Below are 27,315 nucleotides of genomic sequence, written 5' to 3' on the forward strand. Positions count from 1 at the left end.
GTACCGCATTTCGCGTAGCTATTTTATATGTAGTTTTCAAATTAAAATAATCATTAATTCTTCTCTCTCTTTAGGACCAAACTGACTAAGCTTATGAGCAATTTGAATCAAGGACTAAATTTGGAAAAATCTTGAATAAATTATGACAATTTTCATTTTTGGTGAACTTTCCTTTAAGGTAAAAAAAGAAGCTAACTTAAATGCTGTCCTTTTAAGATCGAAGGCATGCATGAAATGCTGACACATGTTCAGTTTTCACCCACCTGGGTTCACGCAAAGCCACTAATTCCATAACCCACTGTATTGACGTGAGATACTCTAACACGGATAACATTGGGACTGTTGTGTGTGTATTTTGCGCACATGTGAGAACTTCTCGGCCGGACACGCAAGTCTGGCCCAATGACACACGGACGGTGACAATTTGAAAGACTAAAGCCTTCAGGATATTTTTGAATGTCTGGTAGTCCTCAAATAACATTATAGTCCACGATCTCGTCTAGTTAACGCCAAACGTACGGCACTAAATGCCGTCAATTTCGTCATTCAGACATGTGCTAGCTCAGGTCACGTCTATCTTAGTACACAGAAACAATGTTACGTTAACGAATATTTTTCGTCTAGTCTTTTCTTCGTTAATTAATTTACACTGTTTAAAATGTAATTTATTTCCCTGTGATCAAAGCAAATTTTCAGGCTTATTACTCCATTCTTCAGTGACAAAGCTTGGGGTGGAGGGTGTAACTATTACCTTCTTCTCTTATAAAGAAATTAATCTTATTTAGCAAGGGTTTTTTTTTGATCAAAATTGTTTACAAAGACATTTTTGATAATTGTCACAAAGGCTCTCTCTTGCTATAAATGCTGTTCTTCTGAACTTTCTATTAATCACAAAGAAACCCTGAATTCTACTCAGCTGTTTTCAACATTAATTCCTAATAATAATAATAATAATGGTAATAATAATTAAATATAGCTTGCACAAGCAGCGATGGCGGGCTCAAGCCATCAGCGCAAACAGGCAACCACCGGTGGCATCAGGTAAAACTGTGGCCCCGCGGACGTGCACAAGTCCACTTTACAGAGAACCCTCTGCAAGCAGTCAGGTTTTAAGGGATACGGCCAATTAATGGGTTAATTTTTTTTTCCGAAAGCATCAAGACTTTGTGAAATTCCCATACACAGAACAATAGTCCATTAAGAAATGCAATGATTGAAAATAAACTATTTATTTTTGAACCCTTGCTATTTTTCTATTCTAAATAAAAAGTCTGTAATAAGAGTTGGCCAGCTCGGTATGCAAATAAGTCATGCCTTGTATATTTTGTCGTCGCCCGTTTGCTATTTGATCCACGCATCCCTGTCACTTGCAAAGCGTTGTTGCCAAAGACACAGAAGGTAACCTGAACAACAATGTGGTTTTACAGTCAAGGTTGATTATTAGGGGTCCAGGCACAGTGGTTTGTGGTAGATGATGGCATTTTTACACAGATGAACGTGTCTACTTTTCAAGTAAATTATGTCCTTATGTGAGTAACTATTATATGCACAACATGAAAATAGATAAAACTAATATAGTGTTCCCTATTCGAACACTTTTTCACGTCACATGTGTGAATACCACTTCGAGGAAATATGTTGTCACCTACAGCGTTAAACAATATACAAAAAATTAATGGTATTAGGAGGATGATGTATAACTCTTTGCATAATTACTATATCCGCGGCTTTATTAAAGGTTTATAAAAAAATAATGAATGTTTATAATGCATTTATTTTATTTATGCAGCATAAAGGGAAAAATTTTCAAGTCTGTTGAACAGATTCTTGAAGTATTTGTTTCTATCCTGTGGCCGCCATCGAGGTGGACAACATTAGTCATTGTGGCCTTACATTTTGGGACGCGCGCCTTATGGACAGGGGCCAATAATATTTTTGAATGACTCTATAAATATTTAATGATTAGTTTACTTGATAATAAACCCACATTAAAATCTGCGCTGGTAATGTACTGATTTCTGTATCTTATTTCATGCTTTAAGAGTTTATTTTTCAACTTACATTTTTAAGCAGTGTTGAATGATTACTAAGTGAGTTGCTAAAATGGTGTTCTTTTCGTTTTTTACACAATTATAATGTACATAAACTATATACATGATGAAAAAAAGTACAACACTATTTATTGTTCTTCATAATAGTTACTATTGACAATTGTTATTTTGTTATTGGCGTAATTGAAGAAGGTTTTATGACAAACAAAAATGGTTCAATTACTAAAATTGAAACACCTAACTTTACATTCATAGGTTTTTTTTCTATAGATTAAGCACCTTTCCGTAAATATGGCTGTTTTCCAATTTTTTTTTTTTTTTTTTGGATTTACATTTAAAAAAATTAGCCTACTTCAAATCATTAAGCCAGCTTGAACAAAACTCTGTTAATATTTTACCTTATAGAACCACTGTAACTGTCAACAATCTAAAAAAAAAACCAAGTTTATTATGAAAATAAAAAGTTGTGTACACCATTAAATTCATGGAGATAAAGAAATTGCTAAACAATAGTTTAATAGAGCGCATGTTTTAGGTTTTTAGGTGTTAGATGCAGAAATTGACAATAATATCAAAAGTTAAACTAAACATGTATATCGATTTAAAATAAATATAGATTAATGCTTGTACAGAAGAGCAAAAAAAATAAAAATAAATGAAATAATTAAATATCTATGAATACATACAAAAAAAAAAAAAAAAGCAGCTAAGACGAATGTTTTTTTGTTTTTTATAAGATTAAAATTGAGACAGAAAAAAGCAGCTGGTAAATGCAGTCACTTTAATATTCAATCCAGTATCATGATTCCACTTCAGATTATTTCTTTCAACAGTTTATGTTCACGTGGCTGTTTTCGTTTATATTCGCCAAGCTATTATATATTTTGAAATAATCTTGTACTTGATTTGTTCGTTTTTGCGTCGAAAAGCCAGAATCTGCGTCCTCTGAAGCTCGAGAGATCGATGTTATTCTGCCCTTAGACAGTCTCGCGCTGTCAAACAGTCTTTAATTTTACACTTTTTAAACAGCTCACAAAACACCTGAATTTAGCTCTGTTGTGTTCTAAAATGGGTGGATTGTGTAAAATCGCGGTAATACTTTTATTTAAAAAAGCTCTTAAAATTATAAAAATGCTTTTATTGTGAGCTCGTTGAGACTGCACACGCTGATGCAGCGGTGATTTCTCTCTGGTCTTTCTCACTGTTCTGGCCAAACATCAATTATTAATGAGAGCTGACCCGGTAATAATAACATGTTGGTTCAGCTTGTCCATGTGAATGAAATGTGTATTTATTTGTCCGCTCTCGCCGAAAAAGCCATCACTGGGGGTTTTTCTGGAGTGCAGAGCAATCGATGTGATGTTCAGCCCTTAGACAAAGAAAATCTCACCAAGCACTCATAAACACTCATTTTCATCTCTATAATATGTTCTTCTAAGTTGTTTTGTGTTGGTCCGCCGCAGTGTTTTTCATGTAAAAGGCGTTGTAGTTTCTGTATGTAGACTTTTTTTCCCTTCAAGTGTTCAAGAAGTCTCGCGCTGTCAGACAGGCTGCAGCAAATATTTCATTTTAACACTCACAAAATCTGAATTTAGCTTGTGGTGTGTTCTAATTGGGGATTGTGTGCAATCGCCGTAATATTTTATTTTTAAAAGCTATTAAACAAGATAAACTTCGTTTGTTGTGAGCTCGTTGAGACTGCACGCGCAGATCAAAGCGGTGATCTTATCTCTCGTCTGTCTCAGACTGTTCTCATTGGCCATACATCAATTATAAATCACGCCCTGACCCAGTAATAATAAGATAGCTGTTGACGTTCCACCGCTTGTCCAGTGTGCAAATTACATTCGACAGGCTATTATTTATGAGAGCGTATTTGTATTTTTAACCGATTTAAAAGTGAAACTAAGCGAGACTCCTCCCTTTCACTACCGGGAACTGCTTCTGTAGAGGCGCAATTTTTCTCAGACAATGGAAGTCTCAGCACACATACACTCCTCACACAGAGCCAAAAATCCATATTCAAATCAAAATAGCCGACTTCCTGTTGGTCGTAGCGAATGACTGTAAATTAGAAAGTTGTCCGTCTTGATAAGAACATTTATGTACCGAGTTTGGTGTCTGTAGCTAAAACTAACACCCCCACTTTTGACAAAAGGTGGCGCTATAGAGTGGGCCTCCTCCACGACCTTTTTGACCTTTTGCCAGTGTTTAGCTATCATTAATACTGATATGTGTTCTGAGGTTTCATGAAATTCTAAGCATGTTATCTGCCTTAAAATCACCGCAAAAAATATTCCAGTTTGACATGTTGCCATGGCAACAAGTATATAAGATATCAATATCCCCTCAACAGTTTTACATCGGCCGTGTTTTGACATTATTTTGATGAAGTTGGAAGCAAATCGAGTAAAAATAAGATGCTGAATTCAAAGCATTTTGAAAATGACACACTTCTTGCTGCCAGTTGGTGGCGCTATAACTTTGACTCCTCCAAAATAGCCACAATGACGAAAGTTGTTTGGATTGATGAGATCTATATGTGTACCGAGTTTCATACATCTACGTGCAAGTATGTATGATATATGGCCCTCCATGTTCCAGGGGGCGCTGTAGACCCCCTGTGCCACGCCCGTGTATCAGTCTCTGGTACTCGCCGGCCCTAATGGCCGCAGGTTCCAATGTGTGTGCCAATTTTCAAGACTTTTTAAGCATGTTACGGGCCCCAAAAGCCCCGGAGACGTTGGAAAAAAATAATAAGAATAAGAATAATAATAATAATAAAAGCTGCAAGCAGCGATGAAAGGGCCCTCGCACCCGGGCTCACCTCCACCCGGTGGCCATAGGAGATCAGCGAACGTTGGACCATATGCGTTTAAAATGGTAAATATTTGTGCCACATTTCCTGCTGCCAACAGGTGGCGCTATGATCATAACTGAATATCGGCATGTAAATGTCTTCAGACCAGGACTTTTAACCAAACATGCAAAGTTTCGGGCAGATCAGACATTGCACGTTTAAGTTAGTGTAAAAGTAGTAATTTCCTGTTGCCAGCAGGTGGCACTAAGACTATAAATAAATATTGGCCTAAAGATGAGTTCAGGCCAGGACTCTTATAAAACGTATGAAGTTTGGGGCAGATTGGGCATTGTATGCAAGAGTTACAAAAACTTCCTGTTTCATAGTAATAATAGCATTCCTTTAGCACATAGTAAGTTTTGCTAGCATGTTTGAGAATATTTCTAGCATGATTAGCGAACACAATGGCATATTTTACGGTGGTGCTAATAGTGCATAAAAGTATTAAAACATGTCAATTCCTGTTGTCAGTAGATGGCACTATAACTATAACCAAATATGAGCATGTAGATATTTCAGGCCAGGACTCTAATCAAAATTGTGAAGCTTGAGGCAGAGATTTGACATAGTATGCACGAGTTACAGTAATGTTCTACTTCACTGCATTAATAGCATGCTTTACACTGAGCTAAGTGTTGCTAGCATGTTTAAACATGCTTCTAGAATTTTGCCAGCATATTTAACACATGTTGATGCTTTTTATTATTTTGCAAGGAGTCCATAAGAGTGTTTAAACATGCCACTTCATGTTGCCATCAGGGGCGCTATGACTATAATCAAAAATACAGGCATGTTGTGTACAGCAAAACTTCCTTATTCACTGCATTACGTAGCATGCTTTAGCACTTAGCTAAGTGCTACTAGCATGTTTGGCGTATGTTTTTAACATGGCTTGCCAGTGTATTTAGCACTTCTTAACACTTTTTAATATGTTGCCAGGAGTCCATAACAGTGTTAAACATAGACACCTCCTGTTGCCAGTAGGTGGCGCTATGACTATAAACCCAAAATAAGGGCATGTTGATGTGTTCCCAGACAGGACTCTTGTGAAACGTTTGAATTTTGGGGCAGATTGATCATTGCTTGCCTGAGGTTACAGCAATTTCCGATTTTTTTTTTTACGGCATTAGTAGCATGCTTTAGCACTTAGCTAAGTGCTACTAGCATGTATAAGTATGTTTCTAGCATGTTACCAGCCCATTTAACACTTGTTGACACTTTTTAATATGTTCCTAGGAGTCCATTACAGTGTTAACCATGTCACATCCTGTTACAAGCAGGTGGCGCTATGTCTATAACTGAATTTGGGAATGGGTGTTTGTTCAGGGTATAACACCTATCAAACGTATGAAGTTTTGGGGCAGATCGGTGGACATTGCTTGCCTGAGTTACATACAACAACTTCCTGTTTCATAGGATTAATAGCATGCTTTAGCACTTAGTTAATGTTGTTAGCATGTTTGAGAATATTTCTAGCATTTTTAAGTGAAAAAAAAAAAGTGAAAGTCGTGACATTTGTCAAGTATGGTAACCCATACTCGAAATGGGTGCTCTGCATTTAACCCATCCAAGTGCACACACACACAGCAGTGAGAAGTGAAGCACACACGACGTGAACACACCACCGGAGCAGTGGGCAGCTATATCCAGCGCCTGGGGAGCAACTGGGGGTTCAGTGCCTTGCTCAAGGGCACTTCAGCCATGGGTTATTGAGGGTGGAGAAGAGAGCGCTGTTCATTCACTCCCTCCCACCTACAACTCCTGCCAGCACCGAGACTCGAACTGCGACATTCTGGTTACAAGTCCATTGTGTGTTTTAGCACACACAATGCATACTCTTTTGTTTGCTAATAGTGCATATCAGTGAAAAAAACATGTCACTTCCTGTTGCCAGTAGTCGGTGGCGCTATAGCTCTATAGCTATAACCAAATATGAAACATGTAGATGCCCTTCAGGCCAGGACTTAATCAAACTTGTGAAGTTTGAAGCAGATTGGACAATGTATGTTGAGGTTACAGTAATGTTCTATTTCACTGCATTAATAGCATGCTTTAACACTGAGCTAAGTGTTGCTAGCATGTTTTAGCATGCACATGTTGATGCTTTTTATTATTTTGCAAGGAGTCCATAACAGTGTTTAACAAGACACTTCCTGTTGCCAATAGGTGGGGCCATGACTATAACCGAATACGGGCATGTTGATGTGTTCAGGACAGGACTCTTGTCAAACGTTTGAAGTTTGGGGGCAGATCGGACATTTGCTGGCCTGAGTTACAGCAACTTCCTTTTTCACTGCATTAGTAGTGGTGCATCTTTAGCATCTTAGCTAAGTGTTGCTAGCATGTATAAGTATGTTTCTAGCATTTTTTCCAGCCTATTTAACAATTGCTGACACTTTTTAATATGTTCCTAGGAGTCCATAACAGGTTTTAACCATGTCACTTCCTGTTGCCGAGCATGGTGGCGCTATGACTATAACTGAATTTGGTCATGAGTGTTTGTTCAGGGACAGAACACCTATCACACATGTGAAGTTTGGGGCAGATCGGACATGCTTGCCTGAGTTACAGCAACTTCCTGTTTCACTGCGAAAACATCAAACTTTGTCAGGCCGCCAGGGACACACCCCTTGACGAAAACTCAAAACCTTCGCCCAATTTAACATCACAAAGGTCTTATGATGACCATCACCAAATTTGAAGACAATCCGATTAAAACTGTAGGAGGAGTTTGTCAAAGTACGAGGCATGGAAAATGGCAAAAAACTGCACAAAAATCACTACAGGAAATTCAAAATAACTTACTTCCTGTTTGGTTTTGGATTTTGAACCAAGAGACTTTTTTGTAGATACTGGTGTGCTACACGTGTGTACCAATTTTTCATGCATGTACGTGAGACGTAGCTCGAGGCGCACTCCGTTTGAAATTAATAGGTGGCGCTATCGAGCCATTTTGCCACACCCACTTCTGAAACCTATATCAGATGTAAAATTTTCGCCAGTTCTGATGCGTGTGCAAAGTTTCGTGAGTTTGTTGAGCATGTTTAGGGCCCTCAAAAATGCGACTCATTGCGGGAAGAAGAAGAAGAAGAAGAAGAAGAAGAAGAAGAAACGGAAAGCAATTCCAAGAAACTAAGGAAAACAATAGGGCTCTCACCCTCCAGCTTTGAGCCCTAATAATCCTAAGGAAAACAATAGGGCCTCTCGCCCTCCAGGCTGAGCCCTAATAATAATAATAATAATAATAATAATAATAATAATAATAGTTTTTAAGTAGTAAATCAGAATATTAAAATTATTTTTTTGTGATCATGTGACTAGAGTAATATTGCTAAAAATTGAGCTTTGAAATCACAGGAATAAACTACATTTTAAAATGTGACCAATCACGGAAAGTAGGGACACAAGTCGGTTCTGGGGCATTTTGAGATATTCACATATCCTGAAAGTGTAATCTCCAAGCTTTTCAACGATGTGTAACACATGGAAATCTGATCATATTGGGGAGACGTTATGGCCATTTGAAGGTAGGCACTCAAAAAAGCTCAAAAGGGAGAAAATGGCCTCTAAGATTGTGCAGTTCTCACCTCTTCTCACCTGCTGAGAGTGACAATAGGGCTCATTTACATCTCATTTAGATAAGCCATACCCCCTGTAAAGATGCATGGTTGCATAACAACGACACACGCAACGGGAAAAATCGGACCGCATACTATTAATAATAAAGGATAATGTGCATTGTAAAATGTCAGTAATTTATCTTTTTTGACTTTTATAAAAATGATTTAGAGGCTGAAATTCTGTGAGTTGTATCTTTTTATAAAACCTTTTTTTGTCAAAACTCTATTTGAACTTGTGCATTGTAGATAATGTTGCAAGACACTCCTTTAAAATCTGGCCATCATTTTTAATTTTTAACAAAACGACAAACTTTGATGTTAATGGAAACTCACCCCATAAGAAACAGAAAAGTATTCTTGCAGATCTCGTTGCCTCCAATGAAATAAGTCGTTCGGGCACATTTTCTCTTTGTCGGGGTCTTCTTTGTGGATGTTACCATCTCCGAAGTTGCACTGTGCGTCTGTTTGCCTCTAAATGTCCAATAATTTGCATGTCCTGCCACTCTTTTTCCGCAGCTAAAGAATCCAGCCGTATGTTGTACATAATGTCTGGAGAAAGCTTCTGGCTACAGGACGGTCTCCCATGCAGAGAGTTCTCTTTTCTCCTCGTGTAGCATTTACAGTCAAAGTGACGGATTTTCCCCAATTTCTCTGTCTTTATCCCCATCAAATGTTACTATCGATATAGCCTCTGATATTTACGGTCCAACTCGTCTGACGCCAGTCCGATACATTCTTCCTCGTCTTTATCTTCGCTCAGTTGTAGATTAGGGATATTATTCAGTCTTATTATGCCGCTTTCATCGTCGCTCAGATCGTCTTCAGAATCAGTGAGCGCTTGTCGAAGTAGTACTTCAAAACATTTTCGCCGGCCAGAGCGCTGCATAATAATTAGCCACGCTTCCCTTGGAGGGCGGGGGCAATAACAAAAGAAACAAAAGCCGGCTTATCCAGTATGGAAATACACACAGGACAATGACACGCCCCTACTGCGTGCTAGAATCTCCGAAACACAAAGCCGATTTCAACCTCAAAATGTACGCTTTTAAATATACCAATACTGCTATCTCAAACACGGAGAGGCTTCTTCGTGATCTCAACTAACAGATTCTGCAAAAAAAACGAAAATCACCACATAAAAAAAAAAAAAAAAAAAACGCTTCTTTCTCATTTTGCTCGAAAGTTGTGCTGCCGACTTGTGTCACTGGTTTCTGTGACAGGTCACAAATATATTCAACTTTGAATCTACTTTGGATCAACTGCGGTTGTATTTTGGATCAAATAAATGCAGGTTTGGTGAGCAGAAGAGTCTTCTTTAAAAAAATAAATAAAAACCTTACTGTTCAAAATCTTTTGACTGGTAGTGTAGTTTTTCAGGCATCTTTGCAGTAAGGTTTCTTCGAGAGTCTTGGAGATGTTGCCACAGTTCTTCTGGGTTTAGTCTCTCTCAGCTTTTTCATGTCATCTCAGATGGACTGGATGATGGCGAGATCTGATCTCTGTGTAAAGAACTGGCTGTTTTCAGACTCTTTGCATACAAAAATCTCACTGGATTACTACAATTAATGGGAAAAACAGAGAAATCCCTCAAGGCAACGGGCCAAATTCACAGAGGTCATGGCCAGCCTGGGTAATCATTCCAAGAAAGATTCGTACAGACCTGGCACTCCAGGAGGGCTGGGAGCATACAGGTAAGCAATTGTGGCGAATTTGAGCATGCTACAGCCAAACCCTGCTCACAGCTGGTCCCACCAATGGCAGGTGCGTGCCGACTATGCAGAAAGGTCCCTCGCCTACAAGGCAAGGGACATCCAGGTCATAAAACCTAGTAAATGTAGGACAGCGAGGCACAGCCGGCCGCTGCACAAACTTCTGCAATGGACACACTGCTAGACCACACACACAAGAAGAGGCTTGTGTGGAGTGGCCTCTGGTGGAGTGGGCTCATACCCCAATGGGGCATTGCAGCTCCAAAGAAGAGTGTGCTAGCGTAATAGCATCAAAAAATCCACCTGGAATGTCTCAGCTTTGTGACCGGATGCCTTTGGTGTGGCCACTGAAACCAAAGAGTTGTTTTGACTGCCTAAATGAAGAAAACGCTCAATATAAATTCTCAACACCCTGACTGGACAGAGAAAAAAATCAACTCCTGGTCAGGGAGGAACCACAGAGAACGTAATGACCTGTGCTCTAAATGGGGTGGATAGCACCTTATGTACATAACCAAGCCTTGGCTTCAGGATGACCTTAGAGTCACTAGGACCAAACTCAAGGCAGGTAGGGCTCACAGAGAGTGCCTGCAAGTCTCCCATTTGCTTGACTGATGCTAACGCTAGTAACAGAGTGGTCTTTAGTGACAGGGAGTGAAGGTGAGTTGACTGTAGTGGCTCAAAATGAGGGGTCTCAGTGCAGCCCCAGGCTTTGAAACATGCAACGCTCATGTTCATTAACCCTCTGGAGTCGACTAACGTGGAAACGCATTTTGTGGCATATTCTTCTAAGACAAGACCGATAAGACTTAAATTACACTTTCAGTTTTGATCGTACAGTTAAGAGCAATACATCAATCGAATCTGTAAAGGGTCTACTTTTATTTGAATACACACATAACAACAACAAAACTTTGGGCATTTATAAAATAAAGAAAACAAACAGAGTGCGCTGTCTGCCGCCTTGGTTCTGTGTGATCTTCATTTAGAAACACGTCATTAAAATGAACTGTAACTCCGCAAATACTCAACACAGAGACATGAGAGATAGATCTATAGAAAGATTGACATGTCTACTTTTAAACTAAGCAAGTCTTATCGAAAACAAATATTCTGTGATAATGTAATCCATATGAAAACAACGCGATGTCCAGTCTTTCACATCTCCCTTCATTATATCTAATGCGACCACGCCCACGTGCCGAGCGAGCTATTGATATTACAATCGTCCACGTGAAGCTCGCGGCGGGTAACCGCCTACTTCACAAAAAACAAAGCAGCGAGACTGTACTTCACGTTTTTTAAATGTTACTGTTCGCTTTGTGCTGAGAGGAATAAGATTTGGATTACCTCAGAAAGAAGAATTAAATGGTTTGACCCAGCAGAAATCATAAACATAGGTAAGTCCTTTTTATTATTAATCTACTTGTATTAGTTTTCATATAACTTGTACACATTTTACTAGTTAGACATTTCCAAACTATAATTCCTGACTAAATATATAATCAAGTAAAACATTATGAAGTTTCATTTACATCATCTCAATGTTCCACGATGCCAGGATGTTTTGTTTGTTTGTTTGTTTTTTATGTTCTAACATATAACATAGACAGCAATAAGATATAAAAGTAATATGAGGTATGTGACGTTCATTTATACATTTCAACATGACACAATACCAGTCAAAACTTTTGAACAGTAAGATTTTTAATGTTTTGTAAAGAATTATCTTCTGCTGACCAAGCCTGCATTTATTTGATCCAAAATACAGAAAGTTGCATTTGCTAAAGCAGTAAAATTGCAAATATTTTTACTATTTTAAATAACTACTTTCTGTTTGAATATATTTTAAAATTTAATTTATTCCTGTGATCAAAGCTAGATTTTCAGCATCATTACTCCAGTCTTACTCCAAGTGTAACAATATACACTATACCATTCAAAAGCTGGGAGTCAGTATATATAGAAATTAAAACTTTTATTTAGCACACAAGATGATAAATACAATAATCATGTTACAAACGATGCTGTTCTTTCAATTAATCAAAAAATAATAATAATGTTATAATAATACATTTTTTTTAGTAGCAAATCAGAATATTAGAATGATCTCTGAAGGATCGTGTGACTGGAGTAATGATGCTAAAAAAATCAGCTGTGAAAGTCAGCTTTGATTGCTCCTAACAAACTGTTTTAACTGCACTCGCAAGTGAATCTTAAGTTATTTTGTGGGATAATTAAATATATTCTAAATAAACTACAAACATAAAAATATATACATTTATTTTGTCCTCACATTCTTTATTGTAACTCTTCCCTCTCAGTCACACACTTGGCTGAAAGGCTCATTATGCAGCTCATTATGCGGGCCTTTGTCTTCTCAGGTGTGAACCACAAATATTCATGGTCAATCACGCCTACTCACATATGCACTTTCGAAACAAAAAATGTCTTAGAAAATTTAAATCAATCTATTGTTTTCTCTGAGCGAGTAAACAAGATGATTTTCACACCATTTTTAAGCAAAAATTCTAGGCTACAAGGTCCATGTTTGACAGTCTTGTGAACAAATGTTGTTGTGTACACCCAAAGCAGTTACTGTAAATGAAATAATCACAGATAATAGTTCTGATGTACTCTGCTTGACTGAAACCTGGCTTAAACCTAATGATTATATTGGTCTAAATGAGTCTACTCCATCAAACTACTGTTATAAGCATGAGCCCCGTCAGACTGGTTCTGGGGGAGCTGTTGCAACAATATATAGTGATATTCTCAATGTTACCCAGAAAACAGGATACAGGTTTAAATCATTTGAAATACTTCTGCTTAACCCTCTGGAGTCTAAGGGTATTTTTGGGGCCTGGAGAAGTTTTGTCATGCCCTGACATTTGTGCCGTTTTCAGTTTCTTATAAATATCTAAATGGCTAAATTTATGTCTAATCTCACTGTTATCAGCACAAACTGGGCTATAATAATATGTGAGCAGGCATGTATGTACATGATTGTGTTTTTGAGAAAAAAAATGTTATGCGTGGTTAGTGAAAAACTAAAAAAATGTTAAATCACTTGAATAAGGCCATAAAAAAACATACAGAACATTGGTTCCCGGGACTTTTTGAGAACTGGAGCTTGTAGCCTAGAATTTTTCTTTCTAAATGATGTGAAAATCATCTTGTTTACTCACTTACAGAAAACAATATATTTGATTTAAATTTTCTAAGACAGTTTTTGTTGGTAAAAGTCATATGCGAGTAGGCGTCAACTATCATGAATATCATTGTGATTTACACCTGAGAAGACAAAGACCCACATAATGAGCTGCATAATGAGCCATTCAGTCAGCTGTGTCACTGAGAGGGATGAGTTACAAGAAAGAATGTGAGGACAAAATAAATGTATATAATTTTATGTTTGTAGTTTATTTAGAATATATTTAATTATCCCACAAACATAATTTAATATTCACTTGTGAGTGCAGTTAAACAGTTTATTAGGAACAATCAAAGCTGACTTTCAAACTGAAATTTTTGCAACATTACTCCAGTCACACAATCCTTCAGAAATCCTTTTAACAATCTGATTTTCTACAAAAAAAAACAGTTATCGGTATTATCATTTTTATTATTATTATTATTATTATTATTATTATTATGAATAATAATAATGTTGAAAAGAGCCGAGAATATTTTTTACAGGTTTTTTAGGGGGGATAAATTGAAAGAACAGCATTGTTTGTTACATTTGTTACAGTTACATTTATTTGGTACACTTATATTATTTATATCAAGCTTTTGAATGGTATAGTAGTGTATATTGTTATTGAAACTTCATAATATTTCACTTGATTATACATTTAGTCAGGAATTATAGTTTGCAAAAAGTCTTTGGAAAAAGTCTAACTAGTAAAATGTTTACACGTTATGTGAAAACTAGTACAAGTATATAAATAAATAAAAAGAGACTTACTCATGTTTATGATCTCTGCTGAATAAAGCGTTTCATTCTTTTTTTTTTTTTTTTTTTTTGAGGAAATCCAAATCTCAAATCCTCAACCACATCACATCTTTTTGGGGTGAATTATGTCTTATTCCTCTCATCGCGAAGCAAACAGTAAAATAAAAAAAACTTGAACAGTCTCGCTGAGTTGTGTTCTGTTGTGTGGGCGTATTGAAGCTGCGCGCTTCAGTGAAACATTATCATCTCAAAAGCGCGTTCAGCGCGGGGGCGTGGTCACATTAGAAGATAATGAAGGGAGATGTGAAAAACGGACATCACGTTGTTTTTATATCGATTACTTTATCACAGAATAACAGCAGACATCCCAACCTGCAAAAAGTCATTTCAGGGAGGTATCCCGAAGCCCCCCAAGCCCAACCCCCCAAAAAAAAAAAAGAGGAAGAAGGACAAGGATATGATATTTCACCACAGAACATGACTTTACTAAAATATATAAAAGCATAAAATATTATTTCTATAAGGTATAGGCCTATGCAATTATTCGTTAATTATGTTTAAATATGTAGATTACTTTTACTATTTATATAAGCTGCTTATACTATTTATGTAAACTGCTTTTATTTATTTTCCATTGCAACTTTAAACAGGTCTAAGGAGTTTGTTGTTTTCATGTAGCCTTGGCAACTAGCCTGAATAATATGCACATAAAATGAAACGTCAACTCACCTCAACATGCCTTTTGCAATCATTTAACCCGCCATGGGCAATGCTGAAGCCGCTGTTACAAATAGTGCAGCGAGCAAGACTGTCATTATGTTTGACACTTATAAGTGCTTCGTTTGTTTTCGTTTAGTCTGCCGTAAAAAATGTGTTCCTTTATACTTGTTTTTTTTTTTTTTTTTTTTTTGGGGCACTCTCCCTCTGCCATTGTGCTCTTGTTTCTAGATAGACATAACTGATTAATTTGGTTCGGGAGAAGAGATAAAAGCCCGCCCACACTGACAATTGAGTGGTTGATTTGCCGAAACAGGCCAATCAGGATGCTCTCTGTCTTACATGCGCTTCGCACACACACACACTAGCACACACACGCAAGGTCTCTCGCTCCCTTTCCCTCTCTGCCGTGCGCGCGCTACACGGTTTTTCTAAACACAGTCTCTGTCTCGCATGCGCTTTTGCTCGCTCTAGATTCCGGGAGATTTTAACTAATTTGCGGGCATCAGGGAGCCGCTATCATTATGCGGGAGACTCCCAGGACTTCCGGGAGACTTGGGATGTCTGTAACAGCACTTGTTTAGTTTAAAAGTAGACATGTCAGGCTTTATATAGATATATCTCTCATGTCTCTGTGTTGAGTATTCACTGAGTTACAGTTCATTTTAATGACGTGTTTGTAAATGAAGATCAGCGCAGACAAAGGCTGCAGACAGCACACCTTGTTTGTTATCTTTATTTTATAAGTTCACAAAGATTTGTTGTTATTATGTCTGTATACAAAAAAGTAGACCCTTTACAGATTCGACAGATGTATTGCTCTTATCTGTACGATCAAAACTGAAAGTGTAATTTAAGTTCATTTCGGGGTTATCAGGAGAAAATGCCTCATAACGCTTAGACGCGATAATCGACTTCAGAGGGTTAATGATACACTGTCAGATATGCACAAGAAATCTATCATATCACTTGCTCTGGCTACTGTGTATAGACCACCAGGGCCGTATACAGAATTCCTAAAAGAATTATATCGCATGGAATCGATTTTACTGATATAGATATCATACCTCAAAGTGATGATGTTACTGACCATTTCCTTGTATCGTGCATTCTGCGTATTAATGATATTAACTATATGGCTTTGCGTTATTGTCCAAAGACAGATTCGCAAATAACCTGCCTGATTTATGAATTGTTCTGTGTACCCATAAATACACATGAACTAGACAAAATGACTGGCAACATGGGCACTATCTTCTCTAATACATAAGAAGCTGTTGCCCCCATCAAATTGAAAAAGGTTAGAGAAAAACGTACTGTGCCATGGTACAACAGTAATACCCACTCTCTCAAGAAAGAAACTCGTAGCCTTGAGTGCAAATGGAGAAAAACTAACTTGGAAGTTTTTAGAATTGCGTGGAAAAAAACAGTATGTCCAGCTATAGACAGGCTCTAAAAACTGCCAGGGCCGAGCATATCCGTAAACTCATAGAAAATAACCAAAACAATCCAAGGTTTTTATTTAGCACAGTGGCTAGATTAACAAATAACCAGATGCCAACCGATCTACATATTCCCTCACAGTTAAATAGTAATGACTTTATGAATTTCTTCACTGATAAAATAGATAAAATCAGAAATACAATAACAAATGTAGATTCTACAGCGTCTAATACTTCAGTTTTATCCATCGCACCCAAAGATAAACTGCAGTGCTTTACAACTTTAGGACAAGAACCATTTCTCAATATTTTGAACTCGTCTTTATCTTTAGGTCACGTCCCAAAACCATTCAAGCTGGCGGTTATTAAGCCTCTTATTAAGAAACCACAACTAGATCCTAGTGAACTGGCAAATTACAGACCCATTTAAAATCTTCCATTTATGTCTAAAATTTTAGAAAAATTTGTGTCTGCTCAGTTGTGCTCCTTCCTGCAAATAAATGATCTCTATGAAGAATTTCAGTCAGATTTCAGGCCCCATCACGGCACAGAAACTGCACTTTTTTTAAATTACAAATGACTTGCTTCTTGCATCAGACCAAGGCTGCATCTCATTGCTAGTTTTACTTGATCTTAGTGCTGCGTTCGACACCATAGATCATGACATACTCATAGATCGATTACAAAACTATATGGGTATTCAAGGGCAGGCTTTAAGATAGTTTAGATCCTACCTGTCCGATCGCTACCACTTTGTTTATTTAAAAGGGGTGTCATCTCATTTATCACCAGTAAATTATGGAGTGCCACAAGGATCTGTCCTAGGTCCTCTGCTATTTTCAATATACATGTTGCACCTTGGTAATATTATTAGAAAATACAGGATTAGTTTCCACTGTTATGCTAATGATACTCAACTATATATCTCAAGACCAGATGAAACTTCTAAAATATCTAAGCTAACAGAGTGTGTTAAAAATGTAAAAGATTGGATGACCAATAAATTTCTCCTATTAAATTCAGATAAGACAGAGATATTACTTATTGGACCAAAAAACATTACACAGAATCTCGTAGATTACAATTTGCAACTAGACGGATGTACTGTTACTTCCTCTACAGTCAAAAATCTGGGTGTTATATTAGACAGCAGCTTGTCTTATAAAAATCATATTTCCCATGTTACAAAAACAGCATTCTTCCATCTTAGAAACATTGCCAAAGTACAAAACATGTTACCTGTTTCTGATGCAGAAATGCTAGTTCATGCATACTTGACCTCTAGACTGGACTATTGTAATGCACTTCTAGGTGGTTGTCCTGCATCTTCAATAAACAAGCTACAGGAAGTACAAAATGCAGCAGCTAGAGTCCTTACTAGGTCAAGAAAATATGATCATATTACCTCAATACTACAGTCTTTGCACTGGCTACCCATGAAGTTCCGTATCAGTTACAAAATATTATTACTTATAAGCAGAGGTCGACCGATATTGGATTTTGCCGATACCGATAGCTAGGTTGGACCATACTGGCCGATACAGATTAATTAACCGATAGTTTTTAAAATGGATACTGAAAAAAAAAATTAAATAAAATAGTGCTTTATTTACGAAAAAAAATAGTAGTAGTAGTAATAATAATAATAATAATAATAATAATAATAATAATAATAACAACAACAACAGTAATAGTAATAGTAAATGTTGAAATTACCACACTGTAATAGGCCCCTATGAAATCAGTTTATTTTTTTCCTAAATTCCATTTTATTTATTTCCAAATTCTGTTATTTAATTTTTCTGGATTCTGTTTTTTCCATTTTAATTTTACTCTACTCCTTTTTAATAGTTAAATTAAAGTTTATTAATCATATAAACTAAGTCTAATTAAATAAAATCATGAAACTTACACATTTTCAAATAAGTTTAATAAAAGTTTAACAAAAATTACATGATTAGGGCCCTATGAAATGTTTTATTGTTTCTCACCACATTTTTTTATGGTTACCCAAATTTGTTTTAGCATGTCTAATTATTTGAACGCATAAAACAACTTAATTTATTTATTTTTTCTTAAAGAAGCCTAATGATTTTTTCCCCTCAAAAATTCTGTGTGTATTTACAATTTTATTGTTATCAAATCAAGGCATGAAACAATTTTATTTGTTTTATAATTACTGAAAATTAAGCATACTTTTGCACTTACATAAAATAGGATTTAGCAAATAGTAAGCATATTTGGCATGCTGTCTTGGAGGGCTCCAAGCTCGGAATATAGCCGAAACCTTGAGAACCCCCCACCCATCCCTTGTATGGGAGTTTACAAGTGAGGCGTTGGGGTGGCGGAGGGATGCCGGAAAACTGTTGTTGGACAGAGCTGAATTGGCTGTGTATTATTATTATATATATATATATATATATATATATATAATATATATATATATATATATATATATATATATATATATATATATATACACATATACACACACACACACACACATAAACATACACACATCATGCTAATTGAGTTGATCAACTAGACAAGTTCCACGTGCTGCATTGGTTGATTATCTGATCATGCTCCTCCTGAACCTTGTTAATAAAACATCATTTAGATGTACAAAATAAGTGCTGTATGTAATATCAGCAAGTTCTCCTGAATATTGCGTTAGTTTTAGAATATTACATTTTTACATGCAGCCCTAGTTGTCACACATTCTGAACAAGAAGCCATTATATGATTGATTTATTGATTGACTGATTAAGATACTTGCCTACCATGGCTATATTATTGTAAGGTCGGCATGATTTTGCAAAGACATGTTCCTGGATCAACATCGATGATCCTGGATCAACATTAAAGGGTTAGTTCAGCAAAAAATGAAAATTATGTCATTAATGAACCTCATGTCATTCCAAACCCGTAAGACCTCCGTTCATCTTCGGAACACAGTTTAAGACATTTTAGATTTAGTCTGAGAGCTTTCTGTTCCTCCATTGAAAATGTATGTACGGTATACTGTCCATGTCCAGAAAGGTAATAAAAACATCATCAAAGTAGTCCAGTTAGAATTAGTTGAAGCACCGAAAATACATTTTGGTCCAAAAATAACAAAAATTACGACTTTATTCAGCATTGTCTTCTCTTCCGGGTCTGTTGTGAGTGCGACTGCTGTGACTGTTGACGTATGACGCTGCTGATGTTTTCTGGCGCGCCCAATAACAAAGAAAGCACGTCAGTAGCGACGTACTTCAACTGTCACAGCAGTCGCGCTTTCTTTTTACCTTTCTGGACATGGACAGTATACTGTACATACATTTTCAAAGGAGGAACAGAAAGCTCTCGGACTAAATCTAAAATATCTTAAACTGTGTTCCGAAGATGAACGGAGGTCTTACGGGTTTGGAACGACATGAGGGTGAGTCATTAATTGCATAATTTTCATTTTTGGCTGAACTAACCCTTTAAATGTCCAAAATTATAGACTTAACCCAATCCCTACCCCTAAACCTAACCCTACCCATAATTTATTCCTAAAATTAGTGTGAAATGATAGCTGATTAACAAGGGTGTACATGTACAGTTGTGGCCAAAAGTTTTGAGAATTACATAAATATTGGAAACTGGAAAAGTTGCTGCTTAAGTTTTTATAATAGCAATTTGCATATAATCCAGAATGTTATGAAGAGTGATCAGATGAATTGCATAGTCCTTCTTTGCCATGAAAATTAACTTAATCCCAAAAAAACCTTTCCACTGCATTTCATTGCTGTCATTAAAGGACCTAGCTGAGATCATTTCAGTAATTATCTTGTTAACTCAGGTGAGAATGTTGACGAGCACAAGGCTGGAGATCATTATGTCAGGCTGATTGGGTTAGAATGGCAGACTTGACATGTTTAAAAGGAGGGTGATGCTTGCATGAAATCATTGTTCTTCCATTGTTAAACCATGGTGACCTGCAAAGAAATGCGTGCAGCCATCATTGCGTTGCATAAAAATGGATTCACAGGCAAGGATATTGTGGCTACTAAGATTGCACCTAAATCTACAATTTATTATAGGTTCATCAAGAACTTCAAGGAAAGAGGTTCAATTCTTGTAAAGAAGGCTTTCAGGGCGTCCAAGAAAGTCCAGCAAGCGCCAGGATCGTCTCCTAAAGAGGATTCATTTGCGGGATCGGAGTGCCACCAGTGCAGAGCTTGCTCAGGAATGGCAGCAGGCAGAGTTGTGTGAGCGCATCTGCACGCACAGTGAGGCGAAAGACTTTTGGAAGAATTGGCCTGGTGTCAAGAATGGGGCAGCAAAGAAGCCACTTCTCTCCAAAAAAAAAACATCAGGGACAGATTGATCTTCTGCAGAAAGTATAGTGAATGGACTGCTGAGGACTGGAGCAAAGTCGTATTCTCCGATGAAGCCCCTTTCCGATGTTTGGGGCATCTGGAAAAAGGCTTGTCCGGAGGAGAAGAAAAGGTGAGCGCTACCATCAGTCCTGTGTCATGCCAACAGTAAAGCATCCTGACACCATTCATGTGTGGGGTTGCTTTCTCATCCAATGGGAGTGGGCTCACTCACAATTCTGCCCAAAAACACAGCCATGAATAAAGAATGGTACCAAAACACCCTCCAACAGCAACTCCTTCCAACTATCCAACAACAGTTTGGTGAAGAACAATGAATTTTCCAGCACGATGGAGCACCGTGCCATAAGGCAAAAGTGATAACTAAGTGGCTCGGGGACCAGAATGTTGAAATTTTGGGTCCATGGCCTGGAGATCTTAATCACATTGAGAACTTGTGGTCAATCCTCAAGAGGGGGGTGGACAAACAAAAACCCACTAATTCTGACAAACTCCAAGAAGTTATTATGAAAGAATGGGTTGCTATCAGTCAGGATTTGGCCTAGAAGTTGATTGAGAGCATGCCCAGTCGAATTGCAGAGGTCCTGAAAAAGAAGGGCCAACACTGCAAATACTGACATCTTTGCATAAATGTCATGTAATTGTCGATAAAAGCCTTTGAAACGTATGAAGTGCTTGTAATTATATTTCAGTACATCACAGAAACAACTGAAACAAAGATCTAAAAGCAGTTTTGCAGCAAACTTTTTGAAAACTAATATTTATGTAATTCTCAAAACTTTTGGCCACGACTGTAGAAGCACCTAACCCTGATTTTAAGCCTAAAACAGATATTTCCTGAAAAGTTATATCTAAAGTCTGATAGGTTGATTGGAATGTTGTTCCAGGATCAACAAGGATGTTGATCCAGGAACATGTTGTACTTGGTGAAATCATACTCACCATTAGTGTAACCAAGTAAAAAAAAAAAAAAAAAAAAAAAAAAAAATACCTTACTAATTAGGTTCTCACTCCACTAAAAATCTAGAACAGTCACCTTAAAAGTGAAGAGCCCTAGAGGAGTTCAAGACGACAGGGTCCATCGAAATATGCTTCAGAGATAATGGATTCTGGATCTTTACAAATTGAAGCCATTATATAAAACATTTAATATACTGGATACAGACTTATGACTGCACATCACATGAATTCTGTCAAGCAGTGACAGAAGCAAGCAGAGCTGTGCAAACTCTGCTCTGTATTATGCCCTAATAACATCCCTTAATAACAGCTTTAAACATCTTAAACTGTTCCTCATCTTAACTTGTATGGAACATCTGTTTGTTTATTAGTCCAGCAAAACACAGGTTTTGGGAGTTTCATTCAGTGATTGCTATGGATATATATACTGCACAGGTGTACCAGTTTGTTCTGAGAAGATAATTTATTTTTCATGGCTTTCTCCTCAAATTTGGCACTTCTATTCACATACACACCTCCATGCTGTGAATGAAATCAATCATAGTCATAATAAACCAACAAACAGTTACAACCGGAAAATAAATGAGGTCTGAAGTTTTGAATTAGATGCATACACTACCTGTGAGAAATACGCATCCATACAAAGGAAGCCACTTCAGACAATCTTTCAGGACGGTATCTTACGTGTCGCAAGTGCTTTTTAGTCAGAATGGCTAAACATGTCGAGCAATGATCCAGTTCAGGCTACAATGGAGAACACAACCCTTACAAATGGTAAAGTTGGATGCTGTGTGCAGATACCAAGATCACTAAAATATTATGTGGGTACCATATTATTTTAAGCCAACAAATGCAACAACAAAAAAAAAAAGTTTTTCCTATGGAAATGGATGCTATTTTTCCAAAAGCTATAAACGAATTTTGTCAACATTGTATAGATGTAAGAAGCACTGTGAGATTTATACGCTGTGGATTAGATGGTTTGAAAGGTAGTAACTCTCACTGGATTCTCGCTTCTTCCTTTGGTATGTCCCCGATAAATGACTAATGCTGGAACAGATATTTTTATGAACCTTTCAATATATTAGACTAGAAAGAACAATATAGCTAGGGAATTGAACATGAATTTCTTTGAGGAAATTACTGGTCTGAAAAAAAACGGTCTAGTTTTCTAGTTTAATCGTAGTGAAGGACAAAAAAACAATGTGATTTTTCAATAAGCTTATTGATCATGGAATTTTGTTCCCTTAAAGGTGCAGTACTGGGCAATATCTGAAACAGCTGCTGATAATGACATCAACATTGCACACCAAAATACACCCCTATGCTCCATCAACAAACACTGCCGCTATCCTTCAATGGCTTATGCCACAACACACAAACAACAATGACTTGCCACACACATCGTTCGCTACATAATAAAATCTACATACAGGCCATAACCGCACACGCCAAACAAAAAAAGGTGTTTCTGAAACTGATCTACCTACCTAAAAACCTGAAATGGCACTGTTTATTTTATTTGTAGCCTTTACTGCTCTGTTAGTATTTATTTTGTTCTTGTAGTGTATGTAGTTTGTTGCTTGTAGTTAGATTATTTGTTCTTATTTTCTTTATTTTTATTTGTGACGTACCTATGTTTGGGTGTGGGACCCCTGAAACATAGCACATACCGAACTGTATCGGAAGCGTGACACCTACAATCAGTGGATACCAAACCGAACTGCAACCGTGAGGCTGAACTGTTACAGCCTATTATAGGCTAAGCATTATGAGTGTTGGCTGCACCAGCTACGAACCAATGAAATAAGAGGATACAAACATGCCTGCCCTTGATATATATGATGTGGTCATGAGAAGCGGCTAGGGAGGGGCTTAGGGTTCAGGGTGCTGCGCAGCAATCTACCCGCAGAAAGACCAAAGGCACCCCATATACATACAAAGTTATGGAATAACATAAAAACATGCATAGCGTTTGCAGTTGGCACATTTCATAAAATGTCAATAAGTTTTTATTTTAAAAATTGATGGTTATTCCTTGTGCCAAGTGAGCCTGTCCGCCAACTAATGTTTTTTTAGTTCAACTAGTTATGCAGTTTATATTAAATGGATTAATATACTACCCTACTAAACCATCTTTTTAATAGGGTGTCATTCCATGTCAAAATCAACCAGGAGGTCCGCCAGGCTCAATTGTTTTATTTTTGCTAAAATATTTGTTCTAGAGAAAAAGATAAATATGTTTAGTGATAGAAAACCAAAATATTAAATGTCATGGATGAATATTTACTGATTAATGCGCTTTTTTTTGTAGGAGGAGGGTCAAAATGGCAATTTTCACCCGATATTCCAGCCAAATTGTCATGGGGGTAAAAATAGCTTTAGAAATATAGCAGCATCATAACGTTACTTTTTACACACAGAGATTGGTAGGTCTATTAGTAAAAATCTGTTGACTTTAGCAATCTTTGTTGCATTATGTGCCAATGATGACCGTTCAAAAATGGGGAAAGAGCACTTTTCAAGTTTTTTCTCCAAAGTTTGCAGGCCTGTAACTCAAAGTATTAAAGATATCTTGATGCCCTTTTAGATTTTGGGTCTTAAACTTTTCTTTTTACATCTTCATTTTTAAGGTCCTATATTGTACAGTTCCAGAGATATTGGAATTTCAATATGGCAATATGTACACATTTTTAGTGGTCAAAAACCAAATGTGGGTCAATATGCAAAAATATGATACTTATTTTCTTTTTAACTTGCATTGAATTTGGGACCTCACAGCTGAAAATGACCTACCAAAGGTAAAATGTTAACGGTTCTTGACATCAGTGTGCTACAGAGCAATTTGGCAATTCTTTGGAAAGAAGACCCTTTGGGCTTTACTAACCATCATCCAGGGTACTGATAATGCTCAAAAAGATCAAATGTTATAATCAGACACTGAAGTGCCTTGAAAATAATAATTATTATTTATGTTTTTTTTTTTCATATACAAATACATGAAATAAGTCCTGGAGCAATCCAGAAAAGTAATGGGTTGAAAAGTCACGTCTCATGAGTTATACACTGAACAAATTTATAAAAGAAACACTTTTGTTTTTGCCCCCACTTTTTATGAGCTGAGCTCTCAAAGATCTAAGGCTTTTTCTATGTAGACAAAAGGCCTATTTCTCTCAAATATTGTTCACAAATCTGTCAAATCTGTGTTAGTGTGCACTTCTCCTTTGACGAGATTATAACGGGTGGTAGCCGCCCGTAACTTAAATAACTATTTTAAAGAAAAAACAACCTTCGGTATGGCGCAGACAGGATTAACCGCGGGTCAAAATTAACTTAACCCATGATAGCAGAAAAAATAACCACCTGTTACACAGCAAATTATAATAATAATCCCAGACTAAAGGTCATCAGGATATTTATTCTGCCATATGTTCAAAATCATTATAACACATAAAACCGAAATGGACAACAAATAAATAAATAAAATAAAACAAAATAAGCAATGACCAAACGTTCTCACTAGCGGTCTCTGGTCTTCGAAACCGCTAGGCCCGTGCCAGAAACCTGCCAGCGTCCACTATTGAGACGGTTTGCAGGTATTGAAGGCACCAATGAGTATCGCGGGTCACCAGACACCAAAATAGGTGGATAAGCGGTTTTTGCCTTGTCTTCAGGACCGCTCATGACAGTTGGTCTGGAAATGCAATGCTTCAGTCATGCACCAGACATCATACCCATGAAACAGCTGATTGACACGCAGCCGTCTTTCCACCGTAAACCATCTCTCATACGGGCGACCCTCAGGTGCAAACAAACGGATGACACCTCTCTTCCAGGTACAACACGCTCCCTTTAAATACAACTCCTTCCGCCAAGTTTAATTGACACACTCCACCCAAAATCATGCTAAATATGAAAGTGAAAGTAGAACAGATTCTTTTGTTTGCCACAAGATAATCCATCCACCTCACAGGTGTAATATCAAGATGCTAATTAGACAGCATGATTATTGCACAGGTGTGCCTTAGGCTGGCCACAATAAAAGGCCACTCTAAAAATGTGCAGTTTTTACTGTATTGGGGGGGTCTGAAACCAGTCAGTATCTGGTGTGACCACCATTTGCCTCACGCAGTGCAACACATCTCCTTCGCATAGAGTTGATCAGGGTTGTTGATTGTGGCCTGTGGAATGTTGGTCCACTCCTCTTCAATGGATGTGCAAAGTTGCTGGATATTGGCAGGAACTGGCACACGCCGCAGTCGTATATGCCGATCCAGAGCATCCCAAACATGCTCAATGCGCGTGAACTTGTCTGGTGAGTATGCTGGCCATGCAAGAACTGGGATGTTTTCAGCTTCCAGGAATTGTGTACAGATCCCTTGCGACATGGGGCTGTGCATTATCTTGCTCCAACATGAGGCATAGGCATGAGTCAAGTCAAGACCCCGATGATGAGGACATGACAAGCATGCAGATGAGCTTCCTGAGACGGTTTCTAACAGTTTGTGCAGAAATTCTTTGGTTATGCAAACCGATTGTTGCAGCAGCTGTCTGGGTGGCTGGTCTCAGACGATCTTGAAGATCAGTCTTGAAGGTGAAGATGCTGGATGTAAAGGTCCTGGGCTGGTGTGGGTTACAGGTGGTTTGCGGTTGTGGGGCCTAGTTTGATGTACTGCCAAATTCCCTCTAAAACGCCTTTGGAGATGGCTTATGGTAGAGAAATGAACATTCAATTCACGGGCAACAGCTCTGGTGGACATTCCTGCAGTCAGCAGGCCAACTGCATGCTCCCCTTAAAACTTGCGACATCTGTGGCATTGTGCTGTGTGATGAAACTGCACATTCTAAAGTGGCCTTTTATGTGGCTAGCCTAAAGGTACACCTGTGCAATAATCATGCTGTCTAATCAGCACCTTGATATGCCACCCCTGTGAGGTGGATGGATTATCTCGGCAAAGGAGAAGTGCTCACTAACACGAATTATGTGTTATATTATCCTAAAGAAATGTGGGTTTACTTTGCATCGGAGCATTAAAAGTGGTAGGCTATTTTAGTGAGCTAGGCTACACGGATTTATATACAAAATGTCAATATTCTCACATATTAGGCCTATATTTGTCACAAATACATTTTAAATTTATATTTTAAAATTACTTTAATTAAACAGCATGCATTTTTGTCACGCACATACTTTGTTATTCGTTACCTGTCCTTTATTTTGACAAATAACTTCTTGGAAAAAAGATATCTGTCAGTACACTGATTAAGAAATTGTTGTGTGTTTTATAAATTGTTTCCTTTATTTTAGTAAAACGTGAGGCACTGTATAATTTCTCTCGCATTATTTAGGCCTAATTAAAACAAGAAATGAACAATTAAACCTGCATGATTTAGCTAAATCATTGAAACTCTAAAGAATGGACGGATTAATAAAACATCCTCATGATTAAACTCAAGTTCTCTCATTATATTCAACAAAATGCACACAATGTCAAAAAGAGCTTCATTAACTGATAACTTCAGTGATTTTAAAGGGAGCCTTCTTTACTTGCTTTCATACAATTTAAGTAAAGTTTACAAAAAAAATGCAGCTGCATTTAAATGCAGGTGTGTATCATATTCCTTAAAATA

The sequence above is a fragment of the Cyprinus carpio genome, chromosome B13, assembly GCF_018340385.1.
Source record: "Cyprinus carpio isolate SPL01 chromosome B13, ASM1834038v1, whole genome shotgun sequence".
Taxonomy (NCBI): Eukaryota; Metazoa; Chordata; class Actinopteri; order Cypriniformes; family Cyprinidae; genus Cyprinus; species Cyprinus carpio.